Genomic DNA, 15,046 nt, shown 5'->3' with positions numbered 1-15,046 from the left:
AATGTGTTGGGATTACAGGTGTGGGCCACTGCACCTGGTCTGGAAGCATACTTCTTTATGCAATTGCAAAAGAAAATCACATGTATGAATATGACCACTGACATCCTCAGAAACATCTTTAAGTATTGGAAAGCTATCAAGTGCATAGTGGCAAATAGAATTTTTTTCTCAAAAATTCTAATTTTCACTTGAAAGCTCAAATGTTGTCATTGGTGACAGTCAGTGGCGTTCCTTGAAGTGACAGGCTCACTTTGTTCATTTGTTAAGAAAATGCCTGCCAAATACCCAAACCTGAATAAGTATTGTTTGTCAGCCATTACCTCTAGTAAAACTTGTATTGCATGCAAAAAAATAAAAATATAAAAAATAAATTAAAAAAAAAGGAATAGTTCAGCTTGCAACTTAAATAATTGGAGAAGTACTTTTTCCTCAAGACAATCATTTTATTTTGGTATGCAGCAGAAATGCTTTTTGTGGACTTCCCGTTTATTAAGAAATCAGTGTGAAACTGGCTATTATCTCTCATGTGAGTGATTGAGGGGATGAAGAATTAGTGCTACTGCCTCAATTCATGCTAAGGCAGTTTTTTTTTACCTGTCTTTGCTTTGACATCATAAGTGAAAATGGAGAATTTTCACTTACGGAGAAAAGGCATGGAGAAAAGGCAATATTTTTGCATTATTGGGGAAATAGCTTTGACCTTGAGGACCCTCTGAAAAGGTCTTAGGGATCCCTAGAGGCCCATGGATCACCTTTTGAGAACCACTGACCTCACAAAATAACTGGTGGCAGAATTCAAGGTTCAGCTGGTAGAGAAGAACAATCATTCCTCTCCGTATCAGGATTGGTGTTCAGTCCCATCCCTTCTCTGGCCTCAGTTGTATCTTCTGTAAAAGGGGATAATATGTCCTCCCTACAGAGCTGTTATAAGAAGTCAGTCATGACAATGTAGTGAAAACATGTGATTGTGGATAAAGCTCTGAGTGAATCAAAGGACTAGATAATTTATTCAGGGTCCGTGAGTATTGTCGGGGAGGAAGAAACCTAAGCCTCCCGTCATATTGCCAAGAGGACCATCTGCTCTGCCCATGTAACTCAGGCTAGAAGGGGAAGGAGCTGCTACCCATACATAGTGCCCTCTCCAGGGACAAGAAATAACCTTGAAGCCTCCTCCCTCTCCCATTCCTTTGCCCTTAGTGACCCCTCAGTTCTGCCCAGATACCCTACATTGCTTTAGTCAATTTACTCTTCCCCTTTCCAACACAAACACAGGAGAAAATCTAGCTCCAGGGCTAGGCAAAGTGTTCCTACACTTGACACAAAAAGCACAATCCATAAAAGGTGAAATTAATCAAGTAGACCTCCTCAAAATTAAAAGCTTTTGCTCAGCAGAAGCCGTGTTAAGATGAAAAGGCAAGCTAGTCACAGACTGGGAGAAAATATTGGCTAGCCACACATCTGACTAAGGACTTGTGTCTAGAATATATAAAAAATTCTCAAAAGTGAACAGTGAAAAAACTGTTTAGAAAATAAAACATAGAAAAGGAGCAGAAGAGCACTAGGTAAGCACTGCAGACTGAGTCGCCACAGTCCGCCATGAAGGCCTGGGGCAGCTATAGCGCCATGAATGCCTGCAGAGCTTGCCCTGCCTCCTGCCCCATGCAGTGGGACTTCCCTGGCCTTGGATCTGACCTGTGTGGGCCCGCTGGCTATATGTGGCAGGTGAAATGCACTGGTTTAGAACTTCTGATGTCTCTTAAGCCACTTTAGCCGATGTAGCCCCAGTATTTACTGCAACAAAATTTGACAAACAGGGAAATGTTACTTCTTTTGAAAGGAAGAAAATGGACTTATACCAAGAGTTAAGTCTTCAAGACAGAGATTTGAGGTTTCAGCATGTAATGAGTATCACAACCAAAAACAATAGGTTTATCACGACAATGGAGTATTTGAAAGCTGTGATAACTCCAGAGTGTCTCCTGATATGAGATGATGGTAACAAACTTAGAGCAATGGCTGTTCCGGGAACTCCCTTCACAGTTGTCCGGAGAGGGTCAACCTGTTACATACCCTTTACCTTTTGAGTTTAGTGCCATGGAAGCACCCTGCAATACCAGATCAACACACTTTAGAGGAAACGTAACGTTTTGCAGACACTGACCCTTGAGACTTTAGAAGCTTTGGTGGACTCCAAACATTCTTCTGTGGACAGAAGCAAACTGCATATTTTACTACAGAATGACAAAAGTCTATCAGAGTTAGAAACAGATATTAAATTTTTCCAAGAGTCAATTTCGGAGATCCTGGATGAGGAAAAGTTAGTAGAAGAGCTCTGTCTATCGAAGTGAGTGCCCCACGTGTCTTTGAAAAGAGCAGCACTGGGATTCACCATGCAGAATGTAAGGGTAGCCGAGAGAAAAGACGAGAGACAGACCCAAGGTCAGGCGAGGAAGTTTATTAACCTGCCGGGCTGCCCCGCCACAGTCAGAAGAGGCAGCCCTGAGCTTACAAAATGAGGGTTTATATGGGGGAGAGAGACCCTGGGGTTGTTCGTCGGTTAACTTTACCAAATATCATCTCATGACCGGCTTACAATATATTATCTTGTGAAAATGGGAATTTAAAAGAGGGTGTTACTTAGGTTTATCCACGTTTCTTGTGACCTCTCCAGTGCCACCCAGAGGGCTGTAAGCAAGTCTGGTGACCCTGCTGGAGCGCCTAGATAAGGGTTCAGGAATGCCGCTGCAGAGTATTCAGGGTAAGGGTCAGCTGCATCTTGCAGGGCGAGTCCTGGGGCAGCTTGTCCCTAACACAGAAGAGATGGACCTGCTGTTGGAAAGCTACTACTTATTGGCAGACGATCTCTCCAATGCAGTTTGGGAGCTTAGGGTACTGATTGATGATTCACGAAGTATTATTGTCATCAATCTGGACAGCCACTGTAATGTGATGATGAGAATGAATCTACTGCTAACCATGGGAATCTTCTCTCTTTCACTCTTTGGACTAATGGGAGTTGCTTTTGGAATGATTTTGGAATCCTCCTTGAAGAAGACCCTAGAGTGTTTTGGATGATTACGGGAATTAGGTTCATGGGAAGTGGCCTCATCTGGAGGCGCCTACTTTCATTCCTTGGACGGCACCTGGAAACTCCATTGCCTCCTATGATGGCCTCTACCGAAAAAGATCCTTCTGGCAGATAGAAGCATGGAATTGAAAAACAGCCTCAGACTAGATGGACCTGGATCAGGCTGAAGCATCTTCACAAACCATTAGGAACAACCCCATGGATACTGACATTTTGTTATGGTAGTCACAGGAAACTTCTGATATTCTTTTATTATTTTCTTGGTTAGAGTCAAACACTTGAAAAACATTAATGTCCGATGGCAAAAATATTTTGGCAGTCACAATACTAGAACGTGATTGCATTTCCAGAATTCTGAGTTAAAGAAACAAAGTGTTTGTTTTGTAAAAGGTCAAAATTCTATTTCCTACAACTTTAAATGCTGCTACTGTAGACATAAGTTGAGGCAATACATGAACAGACAGTCGTGTACATTTTATTTAATTTATACGTATCAAGAAACGTGCAATTTTGTGCTGAATGGCGCCTAGGAGCTTGCCAAAGCCATAGGCAGCCACAGTTCTTTGTCAGTATAGGAAATTACGTTAATGTGAATTTCCTGATTCTCAGGTAACTAAAAAGCTAGCATTTTACATATTAACCTTAAAACAAACTCTAGAAGTTTATGGTTTAAAAACTAAACTTTGACGTAACCTTATTTTCTTGTATTTGCACCCCTTTTTAATATAAGGTGAATAAAAAGAAATGATAATTAAAAAAAAAGAAAATGAGCGGAAGACATGAGCAAACATTTCACTGCAGAAGATGTACAGATGGTAAATACGCACATAAAAAGATGTTTGCCATCATTACATTAGGAGAATACAATTTAAAACTACAAAGAGATATCCTGGGTATACTGTACAACACACAGTTTGGCCAGATGTTACCACTGGGAGAAAATGAGAAAAAGGTACACAGGTTTTCTCTGCACTATTTCTTACAATTATACATGGATATTTAATTGTCTTGAAAGAAATAGTATCTTTTTAATAAATTAAGTAAATAAATAGCACCGCAGCCCTGCTCCAAATTTTCACGTTTTTTCCCATCACATTTGGAATAAATCCCAAGTACTGACCATATCTTAGAAGTCCAATAGGCTCTGGCCTTTGCCTCTGATTTCATCTCAGATGACTCTTCTCCACACATACTCCTTTCTCAGCACACTGGCTTTCTTATGATTTCTTGAATATCCAAGCTTATTCCTACCTGATCAAGGCCTTCGAATTATAAGTTTCTTCTACTGGGAACCCTCTTTTCCCAGGTCTTTGCATGGTTTTCCTTCATCACTCTGGTCTTTGTATATTTGTGTATTGCCTGCCTCTCTAAGTGGACTGTAGGCTCAATGTGGGTGGGGTCTTTGCCTACATGTTTCACCATTGCATCCGTCAGTGCATGGCATGTGCCGTGTGCTCAATAAATCTTGTTGAATGAATGAATATTAAAGTGGCAGGTTGACTTGGGTCAGTGTTTGCTTTACCACATTACTCTGTGCTGAGCCTTCCTTATGCTCCTTACAAAACAGATCTGCTTAGGCACGGGGAAATAGTTTCAGAAATAGTAAGATCTGGGTTTGAGTCGCACTCAACACTAGTCTGCTCATTGTCCATTTCACCAAATCACATCAACTTCTTGAGCTCTATTTTCTTATCTGAAATATGAGTTGCCCTAAGGAGCCTGGGGATATTAAGATATCAATATCTCTCCCCTAGACCTGCTCCTCCTCCTGGTTATTCCCATTTCAACTCATGGTGCCTCCATCCACCCACACACCCAAGCCAAGAAGCTGGATGAATCAGCCTCAGTGCTTTCCTTCTTCACTCACCCCACGCCCAAGCAATTGCCAAGTCTTGACTAGTCTACTCCTAAATCTCTCCCATGTATCTCTTCTACTTCTGTCTTCCCCGCTCATCATCTCTTGCCTAACCATTGCAATATCCTCCTTAATTGGTCTTTCCCATTCATCATCCATAAAGCTGATGAAATAATCTATTATGCAGATTTGATTATATCAGTGCCTTGCCCTTAAATCGTTCTGCATTGGTTTCCAGATACAGAACAAATTCCTTCCCTTGGCACTGATCTGGCTCCTACCCATCTCTTAATCCCTTTATTCACTCCTCCCTACCACTTCTCATAAGCTGAACAAGCCATATGCTGGAGCAAGCTGTCCTCAACCACACCCCCTGACTTTGCACATGTTGTTCCATCTGTCTGGATGGCCCTCCTTGCTGCCTGACACCTCTAAGACTTCCAGAGTTCAGCTTAGCATCACCTGGTAGGCATCCCTGACTTGTCAGTCTGTTCGGTGCTTCTCTCTGTACTTCCATGATAACTCAAGTCCAAGTGTATCACAGCACACAATAAAGCTTAGCACATAGTAGGCACTTAAACAGTTAGCAAATCAATGATTTGGGCCAGACAAATCCTTGTACATGCTGCAATAAGCTGTGAAGGGATGGGTTTTTTTCCTTCTTTTCTCTAGCACTAAATGAAGATGTCTAGTTATAATATTCTGCTGATAACCTGGCTTCAGCCCTGCCCAGGGGCAAAAAAAAAAAAAAAAAAAAAGGACAAGATGATCTTGGAAATCACCCATCTTCAAAGTTCTTCCAGCTCAGTGTGTGATCTTGGCTAACAAATGAAGTCTGAACTCAAAGAGATGTGGGTTTGAATCCCAGCCCTGCCACCTAGTAACTGAATTACCTTGAGTCTTAAGCTCTGTCAGGAATACAATGGACCTCCACAAAGGGTTGTCATGAGGATTCAATGAAATCACGCAGGAAAGGCACTTAGAATGGTGCCTGGCATTCATAGTAAGCATTCAGTAAGTATTTGTATATCTCCATCTAGTGGTCTTGGCACAAGAAAGGAAGGCAAAAGAAGAAAAGAATAAATAAATAACAGGAGCCAAGAGGCACCCCAGATTCGAGGATGTTCAGGGAGGGGCGGTGAGCTGAGCCTGACTGGAGAAGCTGTAGCTCCTTCAATGTAGGGCAAATAAAGTGGACATAGAAAGGCAGAGAGGAAGCTTGAGGGGAGTGGACATTGCTGTTTATAGACAATGAGGGCAGCTAAGGTTTAGGGACCTGGGTGTATATTCCCAGCCTGCAAGACCTCTATGTAGGCCTAATGTAGCCTGGCATTTTCCAGAGTTAGAGAAAGTAGAGGCCTAGGCATCCCTGCCAGCGGCTGGCATTCCAGCCTGAAGGCCATTTTGGTGCCTTCCTTCTGCCAATGTGTTACAAGCACCTAGTTAATGCCAAGTATGGGCTGTGCCAAAGAGTGAGCCCCAGGGTGAGGGCTGCAACTGAAATCTCAAATGATCAATCTGGTTGGTGTTCAGCAAACAGCACTGACTTTGGAGTCTAAGTGACCTGGGTTACACTCTGGCTGAGCTCAATACCAACTGTGTCGTCTTCAATTTTCTCATCTGTAAAATGGAAATAAACTACCAACCTCAAAAAACCTGTAGAGTACTAATTGAGATAAAGGAGAAAAGTGCTTCATACAAAATAGGCGATCTGACTTGCAGTAAGGACACTTTTATCCAACTTGCTCAGTTTTCCTTTATTCTTAGCACTTCTGAGCTAGTGTTTTATATAATTTGCTTGTTTGCTTTATCTCCTGTTTCCATCACTAAACTTAAACAACGTGAGTGCAGGGACTCTTGTCTAGTGTCTTGTTTGCCACTGAATTCTCAGCACACAGCAGTACCTGGTGGTGTTGAATAAACAACAACAACAAATTCTATTTCATCTCTTTCACTAGAATGTAAACTCCATGACAATAGGATTGCATCGTTTATCTCTTGCTGCATTACAACTCACCCCAAAACTTAGGGGTTCTAAACAATGGTCAAGGCGTCTGTAGATCAGGAGTTTAGGAGCATTTCAGTTGGGCAGTTCTGGCTCAGGGTCTCTTTGAGGTTGCACCTCAGATGCCTAACTTGGCTACAGTCCCCTGAAGTCCTGGCAGATCCTGGAGGATCCAGTTTCAAGGTGGCTCACTCACATGGCTGACTGGTGCTGCCCAACGGGGCCTTTCTGCTGGCCCTTGATGGAACTCTATGGACTGCTTTCCTGATATGGTAGCTGGCTTTCCTTAGAGCAAGCAATCCAAAACACCGTGAAGGAAGCTGAAAATGCCTTGATGATCTAGTCTTATGCCACATGGCAATAGTCATAGATCATCACTTCCTCCACATTTGATTGGTTACTCAGGCTGATCCCGATTCAGATAGGAGGAAACCATATAAGGGCATGAATACCAGGAGGCAAATATTGCTGGGAGCCATATAGAGGTTGGGCCACCCAAGGACAGTTTACCAGTGTAACACAATGACAGTGCCTGGCATGTGGTTGGCATTCAAAAAGTATTTGTTGAAGGCATGAATGCAAGTACATGGGACTGGGTTTTGCACAGTAAGGGACTCGGGCTCTGCCTCCAAGGAGCCAGCATTCAAGTGGAAGAGACAAACGCACAAAGAGGCATTTATCATTCTGTGTCCTGTAGCAGAACATGGCCTAAAAATCCAGATCAGGGAAGAGTTACTGCAGTGGGTGACATGTGGGTTGAGTTTTGAAGGGGGAGTTAAGTAAGCCAGGTGAGGAATGACAGGAAGGGTGTTCTGAAAAAGAGGGAATGGCACATGTAAAGGTTCAAGGAAAGAGAAGGAGCCATGAGCTTGGTGGGGTGAGAAGGAGACCGTGACAGGTAGCATCTGAGACCTGTTTAGTTTTCCTTTTATATACCTCAGACTTCCATGAGTGCCTTTACTATAGTAATTGTTAAAATGATGAAACAAGAATTGAAAGCAAATGTTGAGATGATGTGCTGTTGAGATTTATTTTCTCACAGTTATTTCTGTTCCACAAGCGTGGAGTACCTACCAGGGCCAGGCTCTTGCTAAGTGCTTGGGATGCAAAGATCGATAACATATACAGCCTTTGCTCCTGAGCAGCTAGGCATATGAGGAGACAGGGAAAGGGCTGTCCACAAATTATGATGATACAAATCGCCGTGATAATGTAAGTATCTGGAGAAAGGCTCATGGCCAGAACCCAGAGGGCCAAAGGAAGGCACTGTCGCAACCATTTGGACGAGGAACCAGCTATACATCTGAGCCTAAGAAAATCAAAGAGACCAACTTTATCTGTTGTCAATAAAGAGACAATTCTTTGCACAATTCCCTTCCTGCATGCCCTTATGACCTACTGTGAGGGGGTCTTGCCCTGTGAACCTGGAAGCCCAGGTGGAGATGACCTGGGTGGGAGTGGGGATGTGGCAGGGGCTGCTTCAAGGTGGTCTGAACACCCCTCCAGCCTGCTGTCCTCCTTCAGCAGTGTCAGGCATGAGGCCTCTCTGAGCCCATGGATTGGAAAGATGTGGGAGAGAAAACAGGGAGGGGGGGGAGCAGACAGTAAGCATTCCGAGCCTCACCCCGAGATGGCTGGGCCTTCAATTATGATTTAATACTAGTGCTTCTTTTTGTAGTTTCTCCTGCATCCTTATTCCTAAGGAAATGAAAGTACTTCCCAGGCATTCTCCCCTGGCACCCATCACCAAGTGAGACGAGTGGAATAGCAAGTCGTGCTCCATTTTCAAAGGAAGAAGGAGGAAGCTGGGGGGACATGGCCAACTTGCCTACACAGTGAATTAAGGAGGGAGGCAGGGCAGTGGACCACCAAGGATGAGTGGGGAGAGGCCTCTGAAGATGGCCTGGAAGCTGAGCCCCAGAGGAGCAGCCTGAGAAGGGGCATGAGGGCTGCACTCCTGCTCTGCAAGGTTGCAAGGCATTCATGAAGAGCCACTGGAATCTGATACTTTCCACTGCACGGTGGACCAGCCCTAGTCTCACCAGACCCCTTTGGGAATTTGAGGAATTGAGAACTCAAGGACAGCAGACAGCTCTTCCTGCTTTTCCTGCGCAATCTGTTGTCCCAGAGAAGCTGCTCCCCAGGCTAAGGGTCTCTGTTCTCCAAGCCATGCTACAATCCAACAACATCAGTAGGCCACCAACACACTCTTTTCTTCACTAAGGGACATTAACATCACACCCAATTATTATCACCCACACCACTCAGAGAAGGAGAAACACCCTCTCCAGGTGGCATGAAGAAATCAGGCCACAGACACCCACAGAGCACTAGCACACCAAGAAGAATCAGATCTGGTCCCCGCTCTCATCCACAGTAACAAACTAGGTCATAACGTGGGGTCCCGGCCACAGAAAAGCCCAAGGAAGGAAGAGGTCAGTACTCCAAGGGGTGGAAGTGGGAGGCAGTCAGAAAAGGCTTCATGGAAGATGCACCATTTCAGCTGAACCTCAGGAGATTGTCTGCCAGACGGACTGTATGGGGAAGGCATCTTGGGGAAAGAAACAACTTGAACAAAGATACCAGCAGGACGTGGGCATCCTGAGGTCCACAAGGCTCAAGCCTAGGGGGTCAGGGTGGAGCACAGAGAGGCAGAGCCTGAGTCACAAAGGACCCTGTGACCAAATTAAAGGTGTGCATTTTTCCCCAAAAGTCAAGATTTGGGGGTCATTGAAGAGTAACAGTTGAGCAGGCATTCCCTTTTAATGGCTATGGGACTCCCGTCAAGATATTTAACCTCTGTGAGCCTCAGTTTCCATATCTGTGAAATGGGAATACTGAGAGTATATTTTTATAGGGTGCTTAGGGAGCTTTTAAAAGATATACACATATAAAGAACTCAGCATAGTGACTAACATATAGTAAATGCTCCACAAGTCATAGCTGTAATAACAAAAATAAATCATTTACGTTGGTACATTTTAGAAAGCTCACTCTAGTTTCTAGATGGAGAGTAAAGAAGAGAATAAGAATGACCCCAGAGGGACCATGTAGGAGGCTACTGCTCCAGTCCAGGTGTCAAGTGATCATGGTCTCACGGAGGCCCTCCCTGGAGAGAACTGCATCAGGAGACACTGAGAGCAGAGAACCACCTGGAATGTGTGGCTCTTGGGAAGTGGGGGTGATGATGGAGAGGGAGAAATGTGAATTTGCCCGCTAGTCACTGGGATCGGAGTGACAGCTTGGGAGACCAGAAAAGGGAATGATACAGTGGTTATTGACATGACAAGCTGGAGAATGGGAATAACCAGGAGGAGGAGCAGGTCTAGGGGAGAGATATTGATATCTTAATATCCCCAGCCTCCTTAGGGCAACTCATATTTCAGATAAGAAAATAGAGCTTCTGGTCCAGTTCATGCACAAATAACTAAAGACAGAAGTGAAAAAGAATTTATTTCAAAACACGTCAAGACTCAGTATTTTGACTGTATAGTCACAAAGCAGAGGTCTTTTATAATAATAATATTTCAGATAGTAATATTTGAAATTTCAATTAATATTTGAAATACATATTTATATATTGTAAGACCAGTGATCTTATTTATCGTATATATATTTATTGTATATATAGATTGTAAGATCAGTGATGATGTTAATAAATGCCATTGGGATTCTAGATTTTAAGTATAGGAGAGATACAAGTATAGAATCAGATAAATTGTTAAAATTCCATAATATTAACATTTCTGGGTCTGGTGCCTTGTGATCTTGGCCTCTCTCTCTCTCCACTGGGCATTTCCTCCTGTAAGACCTCTCCAGTGGGCTCATGGGCTGCTCACAGCATAGTGGTCTCAGGATATAGACAAACTTCCTTCATGGTAGCTGGCTTCCAAGAGGCAGAAAGCAAAGCCACCGGGTCCATGAAAGGCCCTCCCTGGGAGTAGCACTGCATCACTTCTAGGGCCTGCTCAGCAATCCAAGGGCCTGCCCAGCTTCAGGGGGTGGCGAAACAGACACCACCTCGTGATAGAAGAGTGGCAAGGTCATGGTTCAGGAAACTATGCAGGAGGGGACATACTGTTGTGGCCAACGCTGGGAAATACAGTCAACCACAGTGAAGTGGTGAATAATGGAGCAGGTCCCAGCCTCCCCACCAATGGCTCAAACAGGGCTTCTAACTCCAGAAACAATGAGAAACGGCAAATTCCCAACCCACCTTGCCACCTGACATTAGCTTACCAACCCTTGTAGATCATCAAGAGGCTTTCAGAACTCTCTGAGTTTCTCCTGATTTATAGACACACTTTCATTTCCCTTAAGGGTGGTATGAGCGAGTGGGCAGCATCAGGTAGCTGAGAGGGAAATTTCCAGCAATGTCTACACTAGAGAAGACTGAGCTTGAGGCTCCTGTGCTCTGGGAAGTGCTGCCTGCAGCTGCTGCTAAGGGATAAGCAGCAGGGGCAGGAAACCATCCCTCAGGGCCATTCCACTCACCACTCCATCACCCTGCGGCCAGAGTGGGACAATGAGACGGAAACATCAGGAAGTCTTGCTCCAGGAACTCAGGGAAGGTGGGGGCACAGGAAGGATGCTGGGATGGAGGGTCACAAAATCAAAGGAACAAATGTTGCCTGAGTGCTTCATCATCTTGGCAGCTTCTCAAACATGTAGGGACAAGCAGCCTTGTGGGCACAGTGCCCATGCTCAGAAAGTTCTAGGGATGGATACGTGGGTGAAGGACAGCGAGTTGGGACTTTGAGGCAGGATCGTGGTGGGGGAATGGAGAGCCTGTGGACAAGGAGGAGGGGGCTGCAGGCCAGGACACACCTACGTGTAGAAGAGTCCTACCGTTAGCTTAGATTTCCCTGGTTGCTCTGTGGGCCCACCCACTCACAAAGGTGATGAAGACTGAGACTCCATTCCCCATTGAGCAATTTGGCCAGTGAGGCTGGTATAGGAGGTGTCTGGTCTCTGCCCTCACCTACCTCCCACCAGCGGTGAAGGACTTCACTTCCACCCTCCTCGCTTCCAGCCAAGCCCAGCTCCTCTATTTTAGCTCTGTCTCACTCCACACTCAGAGGCCAGTGGAGGGGCCAAGATCAGGGTAAGGATGCCAGCAGGAGGTTCTTTTGGAGAGAAGGCAAGAGAAAGAGGAGGGGAGGAGAAGGACGTTTCCTTCTGAGCTTTACCTAGCAGGGGCAGGACCAGAGGCTGGGGTGCACCAGGCTAGGCCTAAACTTAGCCGAGTTCTGCAGAAGAAATGCTGCCTTGTCTCTATGTGGCCTCCACCCTGGCCTGCTCTGGGCATCTGAACTAACAGTAAGCTCTTGCTAAGGACACTTGCAGAGATGGCCCAGGTTTTAGCAAACCTTATTAATTACTATTGTGTAGTTCCACCCATCTTTACTAAGCCTTCCAGACCCTGAGAGCACTGTGGCCCCTGCTGGTGGCCAGATGTCTCAGATGCCTTTCATTTTTGCTTGCCAAGTCTACCTTCCCCTTTTGTCTGACAGCACCTCCCTCCATTTCTTTTGGGAGGAAAAAGAGGGCCACCTCTAGTGTACTTTATGTGGTCCCAGTCAGATCCCCTATCATGACGCTCCATGCTGTGGTGGGCAGATGTCCCAGGCTAGCCAAAGAACTCCATCCCCTGGGCCTAATGACTGATTCAGGTGGGTATCGGATGTCAACTGGACCAATTGGGAACTTTTCCAATCCTTCGTATATGGATACTAGAGGAGATTATGTGTGTCTTCCTGGAAAATCAGATGTGGTAAGGACTTCTGTAAGCTTAGGAATATTGATGAAGCCTGCCTGAGACCCAGAGGACAGCACAGCCAAGAGACGGAGAGCGAGCGAGAACTCACGATACCATCTGAGTCCTCAAGGAAGCTCCAAAGAGTTAGCAAAAGCTCAGACTTTGTTTTCAAGCCTTCCTCAAGCACCGCTATCCAGAGCTCTCTGCCAAGTAACAGACAGCAGCAAAGATCAAATCAAGGATGTGGCCTCTCACCCAAGCCTGTTTCTTCAGATAGACTCAGGACAATTGCATTTAAATTGAGACATCGGGGCTAAGCAGAGCATGGACGTCAGTAAATGAAGTTTTTAGGCTAAAAGCATGCCAAACCAGATTTTGTCTTTAGTTATTTGTGCATGAACTGGACCAGAAGCAAATATTCTTAAAGCCTACGTGAGTTTCTTAGGGAATTTTACGGCCCAGGAAACTCTAAGTCTGACTTGTCAAAGCCCTGGAGCCAGGAGGTGGCCTGGGCCCCAACCATGCCCCTGCGGGAAGGAACTGTAAAACTCTGCAGCCCCTCCCCACCCCTCCCAGGGTCATCGCCTAAATGCCTGCTTCAGATGGACAAGGGAGAATCTTCTGGAGCATGTCAGCCAAGGGAGGCTCTCCTAGAAAGTACAACCAGGGTTGCCAGATGGGCTGACGGAGAGATTCGCCTGCTAACATAGAAAAAAGAGTTTTCAGCTACTGCTCAGCAAGATTTGAGCATTGTTATGGACCTGAGTAACCTATATGTGTTTTCTTATCTTTTTTCCGAATGGGAAAGGTTATTGCAATTTTCCTATACATAACTACTGTTAGGTACGGGGCAAGGGAGAGCTTGGGGGTGACAGAGTGATCCAGTTTCTCCAGGAGCTCCTCCTTCCTCATTCCGAGTGCTTTTCCTGCAGGTGCTCCTGATCTTTGCACTGAATTGAGGCATTTGGGCCTTGTCTCCCTCAGAGAGAGGGCAGATGTGTCTGTGAGGAGGACCCACAAATATTTGGTAGCCAAAAGCATGGACAGTGGCAGACACTGTTGGATTTCACTCAGTGCTAGTTCCTCCCTTCTTTTAGACTAAAAAGACACCCCATTTTTTGGTCTGGGCATGGGCGGTGTATTTCCAGCCTCCCTTGCTGCTAGGTATGGCCAAGTTCCCAGATAAAAATGAGCAGAAGAGCCGGGCGCGGTGGCTCAAGCCTGTAATCCCAGCACTTTGGGAGGCCGAGACGGGCGGATCACGAGGTCAGGAGATCGAGACCACCCTGGCTAACACGGTGAAACCCCGTCTCTACTAAAAATACAAAAAACTAACCGGGCGAGGTGGCGGCGCCTGTAGTCCCAGCTACTCGGGAGGCTGAGGCAGGAGAATGGCGTGAACCCGGGAGGCGGAGCTTGCAGTGAGCTGAGATCTGGCCACTGCACTCCAGCCTGGGTGACAGAGCGAGACTCCGTCTCAAAAAAACAATTTTAAATAAATAAATAAATAAATAAAAATGAGCAGAAGAGAGAGATGAAACTTCTAGGTCACGCTTGTCAAAGAAAAAGGCATCTCTTCCCTTCCCCTTCCTCTCCCCCACCCTGCTGTTGGAATTCTGATGTGCTTGTGCCCATCTTCAACCACACAGGCAAAGACAGTCCCAGGAATGGCCAGTTCTGTGTCAAAACTCCTGAACCTATATAAACTCAGCTGTTCTGAAGTCCTATTTTTTTTTTTTTTTTTCCTGTGGGGGCTTTTGTAAATTCAGCAACTCTGGGAAAGTATAGAAATTATATCCTATAAAAATTACTGTGATACTGGAAAGGTATAACACTAATAATCTTGGGAAGCTGTAACATTAAACAGTAACAATTAGAATGAAGAGAATAAAGACAGAAATTTAAATTCATAGTGTACTGTATTAGCACTTTTATGACTGGTTTTAATAGTGCAAGTAACTATAGCTTTTCAGGTGGATTATAGCACTGGTGAGAAGAGACCTTTCTTGATCTTACTCTCGTGTTCTCACTCTTGTTCTCCTTTTCACTGTAAAATTCCTGAGAGAATTAACCAAGGATGCAGAATATGATCAGAAATCTGGGGCCATAAGAAGCTGGAGTAGCAAAACACATTCACAGTGCAGCCAGCCCTTGGCTCCCAGAATTCCCAAAATAAGTGTGCTCCCTTCAGAAATACAGTCCTTGGAATAGGAGACTAACAGAGCTAAGGTGCTCATTTTCACTATACAATAGCCTGGTTTCGCTATGGAATTGTATCATCATTTCAGAAAGAATTTATGCTGACAACTCATGCACTTATTAATTGAAAATATGCTCATA

At 45.0% G+C, this 15,046-nt stretch overlaps 1 pseudogene; it reads left to right on the top strand.

Moving 5' to 3' along the window:
* Window positions 1-1,691: 1,691 nt before the first annotated feature.
* Window positions 1,692-3,276, top strand: LOC104662811 (annotated as a pseudogene).
* Window positions 3,277-15,046: the final 11,770 nt, after the last annotated feature.

The sequence above is a fragment of the Rhinopithecus roxellana genome, chromosome 9 (genome assembly GCF_007565055.1).
Source record: "Rhinopithecus roxellana isolate Shanxi Qingling chromosome 9, ASM756505v1, whole genome shotgun sequence".
NCBI lineage: Eukaryota > Metazoa > Chordata > Mammalia > Primates > Cercopithecidae > Rhinopithecus > Rhinopithecus roxellana.
The sequence above is the reverse complement of the archived record's forward strand: the minus strand, read 5'-3'. Positions and strand labels throughout refer to the sequence as shown.